Source organism: Euphorbia lathyris, chromosome 1, assembly GCF_963576675.1.
Source record: "Euphorbia lathyris chromosome 1, ddEupLath1.1, whole genome shotgun sequence".
Lineage (NCBI taxonomy): Eukaryota > Viridiplantae > Streptophyta > Magnoliopsida > Malpighiales > Euphorbiaceae > Euphorbia > Euphorbia lathyris.
Window position 1 is genome coordinate 102,599,030 of NC_088910.1, and position 14,275 is coordinate 102,613,304.

General features: G+C 36.7%; 2 long non-coding RNA genes across 3 annotated transcripts; one reads left to right on the forward strand and one right to left on the reverse strand.

Annotated features, from left to right (window-relative positions):
* The first annotated feature begins 693 nt into the window (after window positions 1-693).
* Window positions 694-8,394, forward strand: LOC136209298 (uncharacterized). Of its 2 annotated transcripts, XR_010677452.1 has the most exons (6): window positions 694-990; window positions 2,246-2,699; window positions 3,348-3,554; window positions 3,701-3,851; window positions 7,124-7,247; window positions 8,034-8,394. It is a non-coding gene; the product is annotated as an uncharacterized lncRNA (long non-coding RNA). The 2 variants fall into 2 exon arrangements; XR_010677451.1 differs by having other exon boundaries at window positions 3,348-3,851.
* LOC136209304 (uncharacterized) lies at window positions 4,064-7,117 on the reverse strand. The gene is made up of 2 exons (XR_010677457.1): window positions 4,792-7,117; window positions 4,064-4,321 (listed from the first exon to the last, which is right to left on the reverse strand). It is a non-coding gene; the product is annotated as an uncharacterized lncRNA (long non-coding RNA).
* Window positions 8,395-14,275: the final 5,881 nt, after the last annotated feature.

Consider the following 14,275-nt stretch of genomic DNA (forward strand, 5'->3'; position numbering starts at 1 on the left):
CGATTATTTTCTCATCAGAGTGTTCGTCATTTGGAGAATTTATTTGCTGAAAGGAGAGAGGTTTGGACTAAATTATATTAGTTTTATATGTTGTGATTAATAATATTTATTAATTAACTTATATTATTTTTGGTTTTAAGTACAATTCTGTAGTTACGGGTTTAACCGCATATTTACGGGTTTAACGGACTATTTACGGGTTTAACCGCATATTTACGGGTTTAACGGACTATTTACGTGTTTAACAGACTATTTACGGGTTTTTGGGAGGGGAAAAGCTATTTTTTTTTGCGGAATCGACACGCGGGCGTGTGGCCATCACGCCTCACCTCGCGGTCGGACGTGATAGCCCCACGCCTCACCGCGTGGTCGGTCGTGACAGCCACACGCCCGACCGTAAGGTGGGGCATGTGCCTGTCACGGCCGACCACGCGGTGAGGCGTGGGGCTATCACGTCCGACCGCGAGGTGAGGCGTGATGGCCACACGCCCGCGTGTCGATTCCGCAAAAAGAATAGCTTTTCCCCTCCCAAAACCCATGAAAGGGCATTTTCGTCCTTTCACGGAGCTAGGGGTGGGAAAATGGGGCTGGGTTTAACAACACCACTAAATTATTTTTTTACCGGAAAATAAATTCAAGTTTATGATCTACGGCGGAGTAGGGTTTAAAGCATGATCTAATCATGATTTTTTACCAAGAAACCCAAAACATAGGCCGTAGGGTTTATCAGGAGGATTTCAGTCAAGCGTCTTCAATTTTTGGAGGGAAAGGCCTCGACTTGTTTCTTGTCTGAGATTTTCTTTCGATTTTATTTTGCGAGAATGTGTTCAACCGAGAAATTCAATGGACTCCGTAATCTCTTCTCTTTCAAACAGCTTCAAACAAGTCCCTTTGTCTGCTAATGCTTGATTGCATCCTGGCATCCACTACCTTCTCTCCATCTTCTCTGTTCGTGTGTCCCTTCTTGATCCTTTCCCTGGCCTCTACAAGGTGATTTTAGCATTTCTCTTACCTTTTCTGCTGCTTCCAGCAAAAGAAGAGTATAAATATTTCATTGTTTTTTTTTTTTGAGCTGTGCTTTTATTTAGAAACTTATTTACCATAGGAAGGTGAAGCCTTGAATCCTTATGTTTCACAAGCAATTATATATAAAACGTAATTGCTTTATTCAAGGTTGTATCAGTTGGTCAAAGAGGCTCTGATGCCATGTCATTTAACCAATTGAACTAAAAGCTTAAGCTTAAGCTGATAGTTAAAAAGGCCAATTCATATTTATATTCTCTTTATGGTGTTCATGTTATTTCGAGGCTATCCAGTGTTCATGTATGTTTTTTCTGGGGAATTGATATGTAAGTTGCTCAATGAGTACTGTCATGGAACAGTAACCATTAACTCAAAAGTCTAAGCTAATAAGTAAGGTCTAAGAATAACTTCTATATATTATTTTTGACATACCCGGCACACAGATGTCCATTAGGCTTGAAGTGTGTTGTACACAAGCTCATGGTACCTTGTGTTGAAATTGAATATAGCTGTCTGGATTTTGAACCTTGACATCTTGGTTTAAGAGCTCTTATACTATCTCGTGAAACTATGAATCCAAATGCTCAAATTGGTAGGTGTCATGGAGCCAATTGACCCAAAAGTTTAAGCTGATAGGCAAGGTCTAAGAATAGCTTTTATTTTTATCTCTGACATACTCCTCCATGCGAATGCTCCTTGGGCTTTTGGAGCATGTTGTACACATGCCTACCTTACCATTCTTGAAATTTCATCAATAAATGGAGTTGCCAATATTTGAACCTTCGACCACTTTGTCTAAGAGGCTTTGATGCCATGTCATGGAGCCAAATGACCCAAAAGCTTAAGCCGATAGATAAGGTCCAAGAATAACTTTTATTATTATTATTATCTTAGACAATAGGTAAGGCCACAAAATAGCTTATGTATTATTACTGACAAGCACAAACAACAACAATTTGTAAGAACTTTGAGAAATTAAGCTGAGTTATTTGTTATAAAGTTCAAATTTTCCACTAAGTTAATTTTGGAAAATCCCACAAATAATGTGAGTTCATTGTTACGTGTTAGGAATTTTTCCTTCAGAATAATGTGCAATTCATTTACTTTTTCTGTGGCTTTCTACATATAATCATATTGCCATTGCGGGGTGTAGTTTTCTTATTGATCTCTTTCTGTCTGTTCTTATTCATCTCTTTCTCTGTATTTTCTGTGTCTTCTATAGGTTCCTTAAGGGTAAAAATGCAAGAATGGCTTTTGAGGGATAACATGAAACACTGCAGTTCTGAGATGCACATTCTGAAAAGCCTCCAGGAATTTCCAGAACGATTTACGTGTTCTCAACATTGTGTTGATGCTATTGCTAGTTTTGAGAGGGCGAGCCTTGGCGCAACGGTAAAAACGTTGTTGTCGTGTGACCGAAGGTCACGGGTTCGAGTCTTAGGAGTGGCCTCTTGCCAAAAAAAAATTGGTAAGGGAAGGCTTGCCCCCTGTACACCCTTGTGGTGGGACCCCTCCCCGGACCCTCGCTTAGCGGTGACGCGTAGTGCACCAGGCCGCCCTTTATTGCTAGTTTTGATGATGAAGACTTGGATGCATGGGAATATGAAGCAAAAAGATGGGCAAGGATGCTTTTTCTTGTAATCAAGGGTGAAAAAGATCTAGTGCCTATATTAACGGTTTGTCTTCACCTTCTGCTAATTGAATTGCCTTGTGTTGTATTCCAGCGCTTCTGCTAATCTGGTAGCTATTTGTTTTGCTGTTGTTGTTAATTGCTTCTAAATTTTTGTGGTCTAGGTAGGGATAATGCCTCATTTTTCAGGAAACTGAATAAGCTATTTTTTGTTTTAAGATTTTAGGACAATGAATGGAACTTGCTCAGCTGCTACTCTTAAATTTTTTCTGTTTAGACCTATTTGTCTTGCTGCTGTTTCCTTTGTTGTTGGTTTCTTTGTATTTAGAAGCCTTTCTTTCTGAATACATGTGCTCTTAGATTGTGAAAATGTTAAATGCTGCTGTCCATCTCAAGAAGCTAATTTATCATGTAAGGTTTTCTTCTAAAAGTGTTTAAGTGCAAAGTGAGATTCTTTTCCTTGGGTATTTTCTTCTCCAAATACTAGGAAAATACAACTGCAAAATCAGCTTTTCTAAATATCAGAAAAGAGCTATTGATTTGACAAATTAAGGATAATATAAGTTAATCTTACATAATTTATACTTTTGGGGCCATTTATTTAAGTGTGTGCTATTTTTCTGATTTGCTATTGGCGCCTATTAGTAACATTTCACCATTTTTCTGTATACTCTGACTTATGAAATTTGTCCAGTTTATTCAAACTCGTGGCATTGACATCTGTAAACACAATCATGTTTACTGGTCACGTGTGAAGTTTCTTGTCCTTGTCATGAATATGGTTGGAGAGATTCAAACAATGTGGGACAAAGTGGTTGAACATGCTGAAAGAATGAAATTTAAGGGAGAAAACAGCTTGCCTGAGGCTACAGATCAGTTTGGTTATGCAGAAGCTTCTGTAGTTAATGAAATTTATTTATTTTTTTTTTTATCTTTTTCTATCCATTCTGGTACCGAGCTTTACTGCACTATTGTTTTCCATATATGATTTTATACACTTCCTGTTGATTATGCTGAATTTTTTTCTCGTATCCTTCTCGCTTGCAGGAGGAGTTCGTTTCTTTCGCTAGCACATCTTGTTCTATCTTTTGGACAAGTATTCTGAAGGATGAATCTGCCTAGTTCTGTAAGTGGAAAACTTGGAGGCCCTAGTCAGCGCCGGCTGCCATCTTCCACAGCTGCTGCTGTGTTGAAAGCTGTATGTTTTTTCTCTTTTTTCTAAATTATTGGTTGTTTGCTTGTAATCTTATTCGAAAATGTTATCTACTTGCATCCAGGAAACTATTTACTTGGAAAAAAAATTTAAAAATAAAAATCAAACAAAAACCTCCATGCAAACAAAAAAATGCTAGAAAACCAAAATAAAAAAATAAAAAATGCTAGAGGTTAATTTAACATTCCCAAGAAAAGTTAAGTTAAATTATAACTTTAAACCTTAATTTATTATTGATTCATATCAATTAAAGTACATAGGAATAATTGATGGATAATTCTAGCAATTATAATAGCAATGGCATGAATAAGTTCCAGTAATATTATTTCTTATGCAGGCAGCACTTGCACCAGCACCCTTATGTTTGTTGTAGCACATATTCTGGCAATCAGAAATATTACAGTTTGTTTCGGATAACTTTTCATCACATCTTCCACCTTCCACTATCCATGCACCTGCATGCAAATATAACTTTTCATATTCAGTTTCGAAAAATGATAGCTGAAAATAAATATTGTGATTTTGTGTGTTTGTAAAGACGTTTTCATTGTTTAACAATTTACATTTACGAGTATGAGGTTTCATCCGTTTGCGAAGACACATTTTTTTTTACTAAAATCACTAGTAAACAAGAAAAAATTTAGTCATTTTATCATTTATTCCTCCATGAAAATATGTTTATATATAAGTGAGATACAAATGAGACAAAAAAAAAAAAAAACTGAAGTTTTATTCTAAATGTTTGTCACATAAGAAATTTTGACAATTTTAATGATAGTTTTTGTCTATACAAATAGAGAATATTTTAAACTCAGTGTTTAAAAACTTTTAAATCACATAAATGTCTTTACAAATGAGCAAAATCACAAAATTTATTTTTATGCTTTATCTTAAATTTAATTCATAAAGAAAAATTATACAGCACCTGAAATGAGGAGGATCATGATGAAAAAATGGGTGAATGAAGCCATTTCCAGAAATTGGATTGATTAATAAGATATATAAGAAGCAACTCTAGATTATGGAAAGAGAATGAATGTGTGAATGTATGTTTAGCATGAGAGGTTTTTATAATGGTAATGAATAGTCTTTAAAAAAATTAAAATAATCCCTAATGAAAAAATGAAATCTGAATGTTTCTAAGTTTTTAGTAATTTCAATTATGTTTCTTTCAGAAACTGACATTTATTTGTATATAATAAGCTAAAATCTGAATTAAATCTAATTGTTACCATATATAAATCTGAAATGAAATCTGAATTAAATCTGAACTAAATCTGAATTAAATCTGAAGTTACCATATATAAATCTGAAATTAAATCTGAATGTTACCATATATAAATTTCAATATAATAAGCTAAAATCTGAATTTTACCATATATAAGTCTGAAATGAAATCTGAATGAAATCTAAATGTTACTATATATAAATCTGAATGAAATCTAAATGTGGCCATATATAGAAATCTGAATGAAATCTCAATGTTACCATATATATATAATATGCTAATATCTTATTGAAATCTCAATGTTAAAAAAAACAAGTCACTAGTCACTTGTAGAGAGGAAAAAAGTCTTAACTATAACTAAAACTCAAGTAAAATTATTTTAATGAGAATACAAGTAATTAAAAAAAAAAACATACATTTAGTTGAAATATCATATGTTATGAAATATGAAATTCTTTGCAAATTAATGTCCTGGTAACATTAGCCATTCAACGAGGATTGGAATCTAAAGATGGGAATGCAGCTATAATTAAAATACTTGGTAGAAAAGTTTTGCCGCTTTTTTTTTTTATCTCCTAGGCAGTGCCTACACGGTGATCGGAATAAAAAATATTTTTTATATTATTATATATTTTTTCTTTATTATAATTCATTTTTTATGAATTATTTTTTTACTTGCTTCAATGATATTATTTTTCGCACATTTTTAAAGCTATATGTTATAAATACACATTTTTTCTATATTAAATTATTTTATAGTTATCATTTTTAGATAGTATAATACATATTTTGATTGCATTGATATTTGATATAATAATTTATTTATTAATAAATAAGAAAATACAAAATTACAAATTCGACTAATTTCCGAAAATCTTATGCGTCCGACTAACACCTAACATTTTTTACAACCTTGCTTAACATATTATTTTTAATATGTAAGATAGGACACAAAAGTGTTTGACATTTTTAGGCTTGTACATAATCAAAGCACACTTTATTTTGTAAAAAAAAAAAAAAACACTTTGTTTCAAATTTTCTTTAACTATCTAATACCCGAGGCAATGTAAAAATACCAATATGGTATAAATTTGTTCCAAATATTTTTGAAAAAATGCTTATCTTTGATTGCAACTCATTCTTTTATTGTTAATTTCTTCATTTGTCCTTTTGGATCACAACTAGTTGGAGTCAGCTCTATGCATTTTTTTTATTGAATTTATGTATAGACGTGTTATTGTTAATTTCTACTGTCCTTTTGGATGATCACAACAAAAACCAAGCGGCAGCCTCAACTAGTTGGAGTCAGCTCTATGCATTCTTTTTCTTCCATTCATTCCTATTCCTATAAGATTTTTTGGAAGATCTAATATTTGAAAGTCATTCTCAATGACCTTCATCGAAAGTAAAATGATATGTGATATGAATTGAATCTTAATAATGAAATGTGAATGGTGTTTATAGATTAAATAGTAATTAAAATAGGAAGCCCTAATATCAGATGCATTTTTAGTGATCTTGTTTAGAGGTAATAACCAACCATGTAGACTTGTTTTTTTAGTGTGCTAGTAATGCTTATTATCTAGGATGTGCTTGATGGCTTATACAATTACTTGCTTTCATTTTTCTGAAGTATGAAGGGACTTCTTAGTACTTTTTTCCTTTTTCTGTTCCAATAATTAATATGAATTAGCATTGCTTCTTTCACTCCCATCCCATGTGAAAATAAATGATTTCTTCAAAAAACTCTAGGCCTTCAGTAACTGAGTCCCAGTATGCTGGTACCCAAAAGGTTATCATTTTGTAATTTTCTAACCGTATCTATACCTTTTTTGAGGGTTCAAACTTCAAATTAGCCATTGGTTGATTAAATTTATGATACATATTTATGGAAAAAATAGGTTGCCAATGCAAAACATGGAATGGCTTGAGCAATTCGTTTTCATGTACAGATGAGATGAACTTTGAATATTTACATCAACAGAATGCTACTTTTTTAAACAAAAATAAATTCTTAAATAATTTGCAGCCTTGAGCATGTTGGGGAAGGTTCTGTTCTACTTATGCTAAGATCCATCAAATTGATCTTGGAGCTCTTGGCATCTAAGAAGTCAGATTCACTTGTTTCGTCATGCAGTGTTGTGGATGTGCAGGTTAGTTTTATAACATATTTTGTCTACATCTTTTATTATTTAATTATCATGCCTTAATGAATTTCTAATGCATATTAGCGCGCCTGTGTAAAAAATGGTTAATCAATTGGAATTGACATAATGTAAGCAGAGGATGTTCTTCTCTCTCCAAAAATTGTTGCCGTTAACATTTAATTAATATCCACTAAGAGAGATGGCAAAAAAGAGGAATATTTTTTTAGCATGTCTAAGAATGGAACACTAAAACTGAAAGTATACTTCAAGTCACAAGTTGACATCCACTTTAATATTGAGCGTACATGATAACTAGAAGCCACAGGACATGATGATCTACACCCTAACATCAGGCTGTCATCTTATATTAGTCTATAAAGTCAAAAGTTTGAGCGGATATATGGAGAGGCTCTTGTACACATGAGAGTTTGTTTGGAAATGATGTTCTAGTCTAGAATTCAATTTTAAAATGAAGTGACCTCGTTATTCATTTGTCTCTAGATAGTGTGTTAATGCAAATGATGTGTGCTGATTTCTCAGTGAGCATACATTTGTTGTTGATTCTTTATCCAAGCTTAGTTATGTTTTGAATTTTCTAATGTCTGCTAAAAATAAAATATGTTTATGAAGTTGCAGTATGTTGTGAGAAAATATAGGAATTATGGAACTTCTGCCATCTTTCAATCTTGGTCCATAAATGTTTCTTTGATATTCTTCTTTGCAAGTTTTTTTTTTCTTTGCTTAAAGGGATGGCTGAATTTTTCACATACTACTGGATGGCTGTTCATGTAGATGATGTGGCACCTTGGCTCATTCCTCCTGGATACTGCATGTCAGCAGCAAGAAACGGCGAGTTGCATGTATTACTTCTGTGTTTGCCAATGGAGGAATGCATGCAAGTAATGATGTTAATAAATTGATAAGTTACCACAAGGAGATAGTACTTGCAAAATGCTTCAATATGTAATCGACAATGGTTTTTATGTTGTAATAATCCAGGCTGTGTTTGATATGGCATGATCAAAGATGTAATTGAATATATGAGTATATTTGCACGGAAAAATTGGGCCTAGTACATCTCTATCCCATGTACTTGTTTAGAAAATTCACTTGTTCCCATGTACCGTCCTATTTACCTTCTGAACATACTGAAAGCGACCTATTGACCTTTAAGTTGAGTTCATGTTGGATCTAACAAACTTTCTACTAAAAATGTTATGTCCAAATTCAGTCTATCCCGTTGTTAATTTAAATATGCTCGGATTAGACTGGATTCATGCTTAACAAGTAAATACCAAGCTCAACTCATATAAGCCTACTTAAAAGATATATAATTTTTAAAAACAAGAAATAAAATTTGTACATATTTAATGTATTAATATTAATTGGGCGGATCAGGTTGGTCCGTGCTATTTTAGTTACTTCCAAGCCCTCTCAAGAAATAAGCGGATTTTACAAAGTATAAATCAAACCGGGTCTAATATCAAATTTTCTTGTCCAAATCCAACCCATGCGATGTTGGTTTGGGTGGGACTGAGCTGGTACTCTAGTTTGTGAACAAGTCTAATTAGAAGTAATGTTAAGATTGGGTAATGAATTGTTAATTGTTCCATTACCTGGACCTAGTATTGCTCTTGATTCGAAATATAGAGCTCAAACTTTTACTATTATTTTATGTTAGAAACAAATTAGGAGATAAAAATTTGAAAATTTAAGACTCGTGTGCTTATTTAAAAAAGTCAATTGACTCGTAAAGTTTGAAAATATATTATTTAACTCCCGAAGGTGTATGAATCCTCTATTGGAATGCCTGAGAAGCCATATGGCTCGTATATGCTCGCCCAAACTGGTCGTAAGCAACTTACTAAGGGATCGAAGTGGCTGGTTAATTCCTCAGAGCTGTTGCAGGGTGATCAACCGGGTCAGGGAAGTGGAACCGCCGATCAGGGAGGTGCTGCTGCTGCCGGAAAGTTGGGTTCCGGGATTGCGGTTGAGAAAGGCAGTTGTGGAGGTAGTGGACATTCAACTGCTGTGGAGAGTGGGAAGGGTGCAATGGTAGTTTTGCAAATTAGTGGAGATAGTGGGGATACATCTTTGAAGTCCACTAACTCTAGTAAACTAATGACCGATAAGGAAAATAGGGGCAGTATAATCGTGTTTGAGACTAAAAGGATGAGAAAGGAAATTAGCCCTCAGGCGGGGGATGATGTGTCAGGAATTTTTATTAATACTTTAGGCCCAAAAAACGGGTCTGGGGCGGGTGACGCGGCCTCGCGCGGTTGTGGAGCGAGGCCGATCTTAGGGATAAGTGTACCCTGTCGTTATCAAGTAATAAATTTCTGGTTAAGTCCAGGTTATCGTCCACAGGATTTATTTCTGCAAGTATCGAGTTACTTGGTTTCAGGTGTTATCTAGGCTTAGGGGGTTTTGAGTTGGTTTTTCTAAGTTAATCTACTCCTAGGTTGAATTATACTATTCCTAGCTAAGTTATCTGATTCTAACTAAGTTATTCTACGCCTAATTAAGTTACTCTACCCCTAATTAAGTTAAACTACTCCTAAGTGATCTTTTACCAATGCAATTATCCGAAGGAACATGAAGGGGTACGATGATAATGAAAATAGATTGTTTAAGCAATTGAATTAAAACCTAAGTCACTTATGTCCGAGGTGATTAACCCGACCTATCCTCCTAAAGTCCCTAGTTCGTGATTCCCTTATAAGGCCGAAACTAGCTCTAAGGCTCAGCAATTTGGGCTTAATCTTCTATAGGGTCGTCAATCCTATAGGCACTGACTAGGTCAGATTCAGCTCGCAATATGTGCCAACTTGATTTTGGGATTATCGAATGAGTTAAACCAATCAGACAAAGCGTAAGACAAAGATTAAAGCATTAAAACAATTGAATGAACAAGAACTATAATATATATCAAAGATGAAAGTATTGTCACGAAGTTACAATGAGCCTAGGATTCATAACATGTATCAGAGGCTAGACAGAATATAAAAGAAGAAAAATCCCTTTCAGGGAACTTGTCTACCAATGCAGGCGTCTTCCTAGGACTTAAGGATGGAGCTTGAGCAATCCTCGGTGAACGGAGCTTCGGAGGTGTCTTCGATGGAGGTTTGAAGGATATGGAGGAGGTGGAGAGGATTTCTCAAGATGAAAAGCTAAGAAAATTACAAAGATAAAAGATGCTAATTTACATTGGAAAAACTCTATTTATAGGCGTGGCTCGGCCCTCTTTTTGACCTATTTTCGTGTCCTTATGCAGGTAGGAAGTCGTGGGGTCCGTCGTGGCATCGTGGGGGCGGAATTGGTCTTTTTGACCAATTCCCGCAGGTCTGCTCGCCGAGCAGGGCGAGCAGGCGCTGCTCGCGGCAAGCAGCGCCCTGCTCGGCGAGCAGGCATGGCCTACGGAGGCCCGCTCGTCGAGCATTCTTGCCCGGTATGCCCCCGCGTGCTTGCCGACTGCCGTCGATGCCTTTTTCGTCCAAACTTATACCTGCGCATGTACAGAAACTCCAGATAACATTAGTCCAAAGGCTAAATTGACCCGCCAATCGCTTATTTTGAGCAAACGCTTCGTTTGGTGCGACTTTTGATGGACCAATTAGCTTCAAAAGATAACGGAATTATACTATGCATGCTATTTTGGCCGTAATTGCCTAAATTGGTCATAAAACGAGCCTAAACAACGAAAAATAAATAAAACATTTCCAATTCCTAACTAACTCACACAAAAGCATTTAAATGCGAGAAATGTTCGCTTATTAACTAAATAATGCTAAAACCCGTCCTAAAACCGTACCCAAAGATAGGGGTTTTTGACCCCTATCAAACCTCCTCGCACTTAAAACTTTACTTGTCCCCAAGTAAACTAAAAAACTAAACCCGCAATCACAAGCAAGCTAGAAAACCTCCCGGTTTGACTAGGTGCTTGACACAATTTCGAGCATCTGTAATTACATGCATTCAGAAATACAAAGTAGAGACACGATATCCAAAAGCCGCATTTCAATTATCATAGGTCATAGTTTTAAGCAAAAGGACACATTGTTAGACGAGGTGCCGCGGCCTAATCTCCCGGGCGGACCGGGGGGTGGATACCTCATGGCGACGTAAGCGGTGATTCACGCCGAAAGCAACCAATCGTGGAATCAAGCTGCTCGGCAGGACCGGAGCTCGGAGATATGGAAGAGTCGCCACCCACGAATGGGAAAATGAACACCGATCCCTTGCGGGAGACCGGTGTGGGTTCGGGAAACTTAGGTACGAGCCGAGAAGGCTAGCTCCTTTCCGGAGAAAGGCTACTAGGCACCCCGACATCGCCCGGTTATGAACCACCGGCCTCCTACTCAGCATGTTAGGCGATAACGGACTAATCGTATACTTCTTTAAGTTTAAAATTCATTTGAAACCTTTTCTTTCTCATTTTGGAAACCGTTTTGAGCATATATTATTGAAAAGCCACTTTAGTAAAGAATCACCCATTTACATCAGTTCAATATACATATAAAAGAGAGGGGAAGAAGGAAGAATTGATTTATTTACAACGTGATTTACATTTCGTGTTGCGTGTTAATTCTATACTAACTCATTTCCCCCAAAACGAGTTCATTTACATGGTTCGCACCTTAATCGCCGTTGGAACGATTTAGGTACGTTTCAAACCCCCGTTTGATGAAGTCCGCCTGAATCGCCGTTGGAACGACTCAAGTGTTTGAAAACATTAAGGTAAAAACCTTTAATAAGAAAACGTGGTTAAGCATACAAGTCAATTTATTTTGTACAAATCATTTAAGAAAACGATTCAAAACTCTATTATTTATAATGAAAACGATTTTAATTACAAGGTTCGCTTAATCCGTTGTTGGAACGGACTAAGGTTGAAAATGATTTATCAACGGCTGCCGGACGCGCTCGCCCAACGCCTGCCGGGGCGCGTCTCGCGCTGTCGGGCGCACACGCCCCGTGGCCGTCGAGCGCGCGTTCCGCGCCGCCGGGTTCGTGCGTCCAACGGACGTCGAGCGCGCGCCATTCGCGGTCGAACGCGTGCGTCCCGTGTTGCCGGGCGGGCGTCCGACTATCGTTGGACGTGCGTCGGCTGTCGCTAGGCGCTCGCACCACGCTGCCGAGCACTCGCGAGCCGTCCAATCGACGACCGCGACCCACTGTAATTTCTCCTTCCTTATTATATATTATATATTTTTTGTTTTTAAAACTTCCGGAATCAACCGTTTCAACCGTCTTGTTTACAGGTTTTCGTCACAGGTCCTCCGACTCGGTGTCTACACACATGTTCAATTAAACGAGCTTGAGGGGATCGCTAAGTAAAACACCTCACCATATGTAGTACACTCAATTCACACAATTTTGGTGGCTAAAGTGTTTACTCTCGGCTTATGTTCTTGCTTAGGATTACGTTGATTTTGCACGTTCATCCGAGTTCCTCTACTATGCTATATGACTCCGATGATATCAAAAACAGCCTCGAATTTGGGTTGTAATGTGGTTAGAGGGTTAAAGGTACAACAAGGGTTAATAGTTCTAGCGCTAGAAAAACAAAGTTCAAATGGCTTTAGCAAATATGAAGTGACTGAGCTTTTTATTCATAAATTTTTTTTTTCCTTTTTCTTTGAGACGTTTTGATTTTAAGAACTGGGAAACGAAGTTCTCCCCTTTTTGTTCGTCTCTTTTCTTTTCTTTTCTTTTTCTATTTTTCTTTTCCTTTTGGATAGTAATGCTCATTCACTTCTTAGCCTTTTGGCTTGCTACTTTGATGCCATAAACAAAGATAAAGCGCTAGAAACGACAAAGACTCGATGTGAGCTTTGCAAAAACTTTGGGTTAAGTAACAAACCAAGTGATGGCTTGCAAAAATTGGGTTAGAATGAAAGAAAAATCTATAAACTACAAAAATATAGGCTCAAAGGGGCTTCCTAGAGTGGATGAAAAAGAGAAAATAAGGTAAAGAAAATGGTTAATTCTAATGAGGCTGATTCATCGTTTATCATCTCAAATCATTGCATGTAGGTTCAACACAGTATTAGGTGCAAAATCTGTAATCTTTCCACAAGTCAAAGCATTCACACAAAAATGTCAAGGAAAAGAGCTTTTTGATGTTCGCTCTTAGGCTCAAATTCAACTCACAATTCTTTGGGTTTCAATTTTGTGTTTACTAGTTTTCCCCAAACTCAAGTCCAACATCACATGCCTTCAATTCTTAAGTTATCTACCTAAGTAATGATTTTGACATTTCTTCAAAAGTAGGGTCTAAATGCAAACTTTAGCTCATGCTTTTACAGATACAAGGATTGTGTCCTACACCTAAACTAGTTGTCATGCAATTTTAGATTCGGTTCTCAGTCCTCAATGACAAATAACGAAGTTTAGATTCGAAGGAGGTTCACGGTTTTAGGTCCTAAACATGCAAAACATAAATAAAACCCGAAAAACGCAAAACTAAACTAGACACGATGCAACAAAAATTTTAAAAATTATACAATTTTTGTACGTTTGTCTACCCCTCCTCCTCACACTAAAAATATGCAATAAGTTCCAACATTGCATCACAAATCATAAAGAACAATTGTAAAGAGTTAGGTTGGAGAAGACAACTTACTGATCGGCCGGGGGAGGTGGCCATGGCATGTTATAGCGCTCGCAGTAGTCTGACGCTACATATTCAAGGCCCGTGAGCCTCCGGTTCATGTTCTGTTCGAAGGTTGTGAACCGATGGTCCATTTGTTGAACAGTGTTGAGTGTCCGAAGGTTCAGGTCTCACATTTCTGCCATCATGGTGTTGATGGCTTGGAATTGGGCCTCCGTCCCCGGTGCTTGGTCTTCCATTTGGTCTCCTGCTGTCGCAGGTTCTTCTTCCTCAGGTTCCTCGTCCCTATGCTGTGGTGGAATTCGTGCTCTTTTCCGTCCCCCTCTGCTAGAGCTTGCTCCTTCGGTTGGGTTCCTGTTTAAGACTTCACGAAAAGTAGATCTCCCCAAAAACCTGGAGTTAAGCAAAGTAGGGTAAAAAG